At 36.7% G+C, this 7,625-nt stretch overlaps 1 long non-coding RNA gene across 1 annotated transcript; it reads left to right on the forward strand.

Moving 5' to 3' along the window:
• Window positions 1–244: 244 nt before the first annotated feature.
• LOC103103805 (uncharacterized) lies at window positions 245–7,340 on the forward strand. The gene is made up of 2 exons (XR_458880.3): window positions 245–497; window positions 5,856–7,340. It is a non-coding gene; the product is annotated as an uncharacterized LOC103103805 (long non-coding RNA).
• Window positions 7,341–7,625: the final 285 nt, after the last annotated feature.

The following is a 7,625-nucleotide window of genomic DNA, read 5'->3' on the forward strand; positions in this document are numbered from 1 at the left end:
ATGGTGCAATATTGTATGAACCTCTAGCCAGAAGATCTTTAGAGGTATAAGCTGGTTATGTGAAATGATTCACTGGAGAAACTAGGCATGTTAATCTCCTGAAACCCTTTATTGGGGAGATTTCAACATACTCATCTCCCAATAGAATCAGAGGGAGGATTGTGTAAAGAGAATCCCTTTCTCCCAGGGTCATGAACTTTCTTCTCCACTGACCCATCCCATTAGCATGACTGGAATGCTCCAAAAAGAGGTCACATGTTAAGAGTCCTAGGAACATGACCCAGAACTAAGGGTTATGAGTTGGGGTAGAGAGACTTTGATTAGTTCCTGAGATGTGATAGACCAGCTCAAAGAGACAGAAAGGGATGTGGAGAAAAGGACTAAAAAAGATGAGACCCATAAAGGAGATCAAGGGCTTTTGGTGTGAGTTTGCTGGCATTGATTCTTCTACTCCATTTGGCATTAGTGGCATAGGAGGAAGACACCTTCATGGGCTGGTAAGACTCTTGCTCCAAAGAGACTACCGGACTTCCACATGGAGATTAGAACCTTGTCAGGGAGCAAGCTGAAATTCTACTGACCATACTTCAGAGTGATAGGATAGGAAATAAATTTTCTACTTCCTTCCTTCCTTCCTTCCTTCCTTCCTTCCTTCCTTCCTTCCTTCCTTCCTTCCTTCCTTCCTTCCTTCCTTCCTTCCTTATTTCTTTCTTATACAATATTTATTTTAAATTAAATTGTTAAAAGCTACTATCATCCTTATCATTTGAATTAATTCTATAAATGGCAGCCACAATGATTTTTTTACTAATATTATTTAACAAAACCAATTTCTAAATATTACATGTAGCATTTTAATTATTACATATTACATTTATTTTCATTACAAAGATTTCATATATAAAGACTTTATTTGGCATCCTGAATAAATATAATGATGTGGGCTTGTGGCTCCACTTTTGTGTTCTCAGATGTGAAGTCATCTGTATTTAAAGTGAGGGTTTGAGGTAACTGTAGTTATGATCTTTCTCACAGTTAAAATATCTTATTATTATTCATTGTTAATATATGATATAGTTAATATCTTTGAGGCTTAATTAGACCCAGGAGAATAAATGTTTTGATATATATAGAGATATATGAGCAATTGCTTTTGGGAGAAAAGATTTCTCTTGCTTATTAAATAAATAATATTTAATGAACTGGGGTGAGCACTCCAAACTTGGTTGATTAATGAAAGATATATCACAATTTGGTCATTAATGAGGAAATACCTAAATGTAATTCTGTATTACCATAGAAATAAGAAACTTATGGAAATAAGTCAAGTAGTAGGCTGAGGAGTGACCTACAAGTGAAATGGGTAACCTATATATTCTGTTATACATAGGGAATCATCATCTCAAATTTTTTTTTCTGAGTATTAATATTGATGTAATTCAGTTGTTCTGATACCATGTCAATTCAATGCTCTTGGTCTTTGGTCAAAGATTTCCCATTTACAGTATCTATTGTTATTATTTATAGGCAATCTGAAAATCATATAGTTCTTAGCACCTTTAGCTGCCTTTTCAATCTCTTATCCAGCCTCACTGTGGACATAGAAGAGCCATTTTCTATTGCACCAAGGGCCATTTTGTATTCTTCTTTGTTTAATGGGCTGCCATGCTAATAGAATTCATCATTTAATGCTGGAGGGGATGTGGCAAAGTGGGGACATTAATTCATTGCTGGTGGAGTTGTGAATTGATCCAACCATTCTGGAGGGCAATATGGAACTATGTCCAAAGGGCGATAAAAGACTGTCTGCCCTTTGATCCAGCCATAGCACTGCTGGGCTTGTACCCCAAAGAGATAATGGACAAAAAGACTTGTACAAAAATATTCATAGCTGCGCTCTTTGTGGTGGCCAAAAATTGGAAAATGAGGGGATGCCCCTCAATTGGGGAATGGCTGAACAAATTGTGGTATATGTTGGTGATGGAATACTATTGTGCTAAAAGGAATAATAAAGTGGAGAAGTTCCATGGAGACTGGAACAACCTCCAGGAAGTAATGCAGAGCGAGAGGAGCAGAACCAGGAAAACATTGTACACAGAGACTGATACATTGTGGTACAATCCAAGGTGATGGACTTCTCCATTAGTATCAATGCAATCCCTGAACAATCTGCAGGGACCTAAAAAAAATACTACCCACAAGCAGAGGATAAACTGTGGGAGTAAAAACACCGCTGAAAAGCAACTGCTTGACTACAGGGTTGGAGGAGATAAGACTGAGGAGAGACTCTAAATGAACACTATAATGCAAACTCCAACAACAGGGAAATGGGTTCGAGTCAAGAACACATGTGATAACCAGTGGAATCATGCGTCGGCTATGGGAGAGGGAAAGGCGGGGGGGCGGGGGGGGAGGGGAGGGGAGGAAAAAAAACGATCTTTGTTTCCAGTTAATAATGTATGAAAACGACCAAATAAAATAATATTAAAATTAAAAAAAAAAAAAAAGAATTCATCATTTAATGTTTAGCCTGCAAGTGGTGAGCCTCTATGAAGGTGAACTCTGAAGGTTCATCTTCAGACTATGCACTTGGTCTTTTGTTGGTCCTTTCCTCAAAACCTTCAAACATTGTGTAACCCACATAAACTTAATCCATTGGCATAGTCAATCATGTTAAGAGCAGCAAATTGGTCTCCATGGCATGATAAGGCAATAACATACACTCTTGAATTCTGCTTTTTCATCCATTTTATAGCCTCCTATTAAAAGTGAGAATCTAGGCCAGTGATGGTGAATCTTTCAGAGACCAAATGACCAAACTGCAACCCTCATGCCACATGTGAGCTTCATGCCTTGTCCCAGATAGGGAAGGGAGGAAGAGCTCCCATTGGGCTACTGGGTAGAAACACAGGTGATGTGAGAAATATCCTTAGGAGCATGTGGAGAGGAAGAAGGGAGCAGCCCCCTCCAGCATGCTCCAGCATATATGCCATAGATTTGCCAACATGTCTATTTATGACTAGTATTATAACTCATAACATGAAGGGGCAGTTCTGATATGGCTCAGTGAATTGAGAACCAGGTCTAGAGATGAGAAGTTCTGGGTTCAAATATGGCCTCATAAGCAATTAGGCAAGTCACTTAATCCCCATTACCTAACCTTTTACCACTCTTCTGTCTTTGAACCAATATACAGTATTGATTCTAAGACAGAAGGTAAGGTTTTTAAAGCACTTTGTAAATAAAGTCCTATAGAAATGCTATTAATATTTTTTAAATTGTCTTTACCATTCTTGATTAAATGATTATTCACTTCATTGGTGGAGAGCCAAACTTTCTCATTATTTTACTTTTTATGAACCTCAACTTAACTATTCCACCCTGAACAAAATTTTAATGTTTTCTATCACTAATCACATAGATTTCTTTAACTTTGAATTTTCCTTTTATCAAAAAAGGGATTTTGATTTGGACTTACCTTCTTCCTTTTACCAATGTATTTTTGTTTTGGTTTTGGTATATAGCTTGGACAATTGTAATAAATCCCCAATTGGTCTGTGACTTAAATCTTCCTGTCTCCAATCTATCTTCCACACAGCTTTTAGAATGATATTTTTTAAATGCAATTCTAAAGCTATTTCTGGGGCAATTAGGAAGCACAGTGGATATAGCACTAGGCTTGGAATAAGGAAGACCTAAGTTCGAATCCAATCTTACACACTTACTACTTGTGAATTCCTGGACAAGTATATCACTTAATGCAATTTGCCTCAGTTTCCTCATTTGTAAAATAAGCTGAAGAAAGAAATGGCAAACCATTCCAATATCTTTGCCAAGAAAACTCCAAATGGGGTCATGAAGAATCAGACATGATTAAACGAGAACAAAGTCATTTCACTCTTCAATAATCTCCAGTGACTTGTTATTAACTTCAAGAACAAATATAAAATTATTTTGTTTGCTGTCTAAAACCCTTCACAACCTGGTGTCAATCTCTGCAGGCTTATTACACATGCCTTTCATACTTTAAACTGAGTTTCTTGCTGTTCTTCACACATGACATTTTACCTACTATGTTTATGGCTTTGGTCATGGACTCTCCCATTCCTGAAATGCTTTTCCCTTTCCCTTTTGCTTTTTAGAATCCCAGTTTCCTTCAAAGCCCAACTCAGGTACTCTTCCTCCATGTTGCCTTTCCTGATTATCCAGAAACTAGTGCTACCACCACTCCAAATTATGTTTCATTTACTTTTTGAATGTGATGGGAAATTGGCCTAGCCCAACCTAAAGCTTGCTTGGCTGATGCAATCCCCACCTGGGTTTCAGAGCATGTACAGCTATTACTATTTTATAGTCTGCTAACCTTGTAAAATGAACTTTGTTTGACTTCTGATTCAGAACTCGGAGTGCATTCAAGAGGCACTAATATTCCCTCTTTCCTCCCTGGCTGCTCTAATGCCTGGAGGGAAGATAAACTGTAAGTCCCTGGGTAAAGAAAGGTACTTTTTTGGCCTTAATCTCCTCATGTGGATCTACACATGTCCAGGAATTTAAGCCTCAATTCTTTGACTCTTTGCAGTTGTACTTTTCTTCTTCCTAGGTAAAGGACAATCGGACTAGGCTGTGACCGTGTGAGCTTCAAAAAAGAGCAGGAGTATGAATTACCAGAAGTCCAGGATTTTGAGTCTATAATACATTACGAATACAATTGAACCTGGTGAAAAATGGCATCCAGAGAGACCAGCTAGACACAGTTTAGGATTGTCATTTTTATTATGTTAGCTCGTCCCACCCATTAGACACAGTTTAGAAGTGGATTAAAGGCAATCAGGAGGGAGTGATGGCAACTCCTCTAAGAGTTCTGCCTTATTTGGAATTGAACTTGGTAGCACAAATGTGTAGAGCTTTAAGTCTGAGCCCAGCCTCCTCAAGGTTCAAGGTCATATCAGGAAAGAGTGTGCCCTTACCTGTTGAGGAGAAATGCCTGTATTTTACTTCTTTCTATATCTTCTCAGTAAATATTTTCTTGTAAAACTAACATTAATTGGTTAAATATTATTGGGTTATCGCTGTTGATTGGTATTGGAGATAACATACCAGAATAAGGGCTGAAGCTAGGAGCATTGGAAAAAATCACCCGGACCTTCTGGGAGCACCTGCAGAACTTTGAGGAGGAGATGTTGTTTTGTTTTGGGGACTCAATTCGTCAGAAGTGGAAGGCAGGTTTATATGAAGGCAACATACTTACCTATATGTATACATAGTGTTTTCCCGCAAAGATTGTGCAGGTATTCTTTCACTTTTATCATTCTATTCCTGTAATCTGGTACATAGTAGGTGTTTAATAAATGCTTGCTGCCTGAATAATCTTAAATAGACTCCTGAAACATTTAGTTGTTTAGTTAATGCAGTGTTCTAAATTCACACAGTTAATCTTTGAGAAATGGGACGTGTTTTTTCAAATTTTTTCACTTTTATTACTATCCCCCATGTCTTCCCTCACAACTTCTCTCCCAAATGAGTCATCATTTGTAAACAAGATATATAATCAAGCAAAACAAGTTCACACATTGGTCATGACTGCAAATATGTCTCATTCTGCACCTACATCATCTCTCTGCCAATAGGTGAGAAGAATGATTCATGAGAGGAAAATAACCAACTTCTATATTCACTGTATTTTGTAAAGGTCCAAGAGGCATCAAATTTATCCAACAATTTTGCCGAAGTGGCCTATAAACATCACCATGAGCAGACAGAGACCACTGAGTGATTTCTTAACTTTTTCTTCCCACAGGAAACCAAGTTTCAAATGAAAAACACTGACTCATCTATGTCCCTGTTTCCTCCTACAGAGACTGTCTGGCGACTGACTAACTTCCAATGAAGTTCCCATAAAAATGAAAGTCTTGTGTCCAACTTCATGGATATGAAGGAGCCTGTAGAAAACTTTCAAGTTGCATCCCAATTTGATTCCATTTCTAGTCCTTTCACAGACCAGAAACATTCCATAAGTTTATGTTCCATCATGATCTCCTGTCACCTTGCTCAGAAGGTGAACAGGAAAGATGAAAGGAATTATTTTCTCTACTCCAAATTTGTATTTATTGATTTATTGGTTTCAATCTGTTTAGAAACCATCCAAGGATTTCCATCATGTAATGACTAAAGTCTTTGAAGACTGTTTCCAATATGACCTCAATGTTTCTTTCTCTATTCCCCAACCAGAATCCTCTGCTTCAATCAAACTTATTTTCTACCCTGAAATTTTTGTTTACATCATCCTCCACATCTAATATGTTCTCTTCTGCCTTCATCTATCTTTAGATCAATTTCAATTTTCTCTTTTTCTATGATATCTTCCCAGACCACTGTGAGCTACAGGGATTTCTCCCTTTTTAAAAATTATTACATTTATTTCTATATCAAGTATAAGCAATTTCTGGACAGTATTTTGGATGCCCTATATAAAAAAATTCTATCATGATATCAAATAGCTATAAAAATTTAAGAGGAAAAATTAAATCAATGCCCTAGAATTAGAGAAGAATCTTCTTTAAAAGGTTATTGATTTTTGTCCAAGAATGTTTTGCTTTTCAGTTGACTGATCTGTCAGACATTTTATATCATGTACTACTTTTTTTGGACTGCTTTTGTGTTGTGATTTACCTTTTAGTGTTATTTATATTGGGAATAGTCTGGTCAATGAGAACTCAGTCTTTAGAGCATGTAACTGCCAATATCTCCCTCCCTGAAGACTCACAGAATTTCTTCCCCTCACTTGAAAGACATCAAGGACCAGAGTAAGAAAGAAATATGGCACTAAAGAAAAATGCCACTAAACAAACAATTAAAAGACCTTTTGTCACTATATAATAAGCCAACAGAAATCCAAAATACCTGAACATGTCCTGAAACAGGGAGAGAAAGGGGTCCTTCATCACCCATTTCCTGAAGCAGACAGCAAACATCCATTGAGTAGATACGAGGTGGAACATATTGTATATGCTCTAAATCAGAGGTTCTAAAGTTTTTAAAAAATATTTTGATAATTGCATCTCAGTATAATAAGAGTCCTTTGTCATCTTATTAATTTTTTAATGTATTTAGAAGCATTGTTATGAGAAGGGGTCTATTGACTTGACTAGACTGCCAAAGAATTTAAGAAAATAAAAAGAGTTGAAGAAATCCCACTCCAGTGACTGGGACCTCATCAATCAGTCCTTCCTTTAACTTTGCATGAACTTATCTCTTGTTGCCTCACCTGAATTTTGTTTCCTGATATCAAAAAATGAAAAAATGAATGAACAAATAGGTAAGGTACTTTAGGTCTTAGTGTGCCAAAAGAATTTTATTTAATTTTAGGTCAATTCTAAGTCATTAGAATGAGATGTCCAAAATGCCCATTTCTACAGACCCTCCATTATGTCACTTCCCCAAGACAATTTCAAGGTAACATTTATAGAAATCTTGCACAAGGAAAAAGATCATAGTATGTTAAAATATATGTTTTTAGGTTAATATTCCAGAATAATCACCACACAGTTCTCTTCTGGATCACTTTCCCTTATGAATTCTTTCCTGTAGTAACTATTTTAACCTTGAATTTCAAAACGAGGAAAAAT

This window comes from Monodelphis domestica, chromosome 1 (genome assembly GCF_027887165.1).
Source record: "Monodelphis domestica isolate mMonDom1 chromosome 1, mMonDom1.pri, whole genome shotgun sequence".
In the NCBI taxonomy this organism is placed as follows: domain Eukaryota; kingdom Metazoa; phylum Chordata; class Mammalia; order Didelphimorphia; family Didelphidae; genus Monodelphis; species Monodelphis domestica.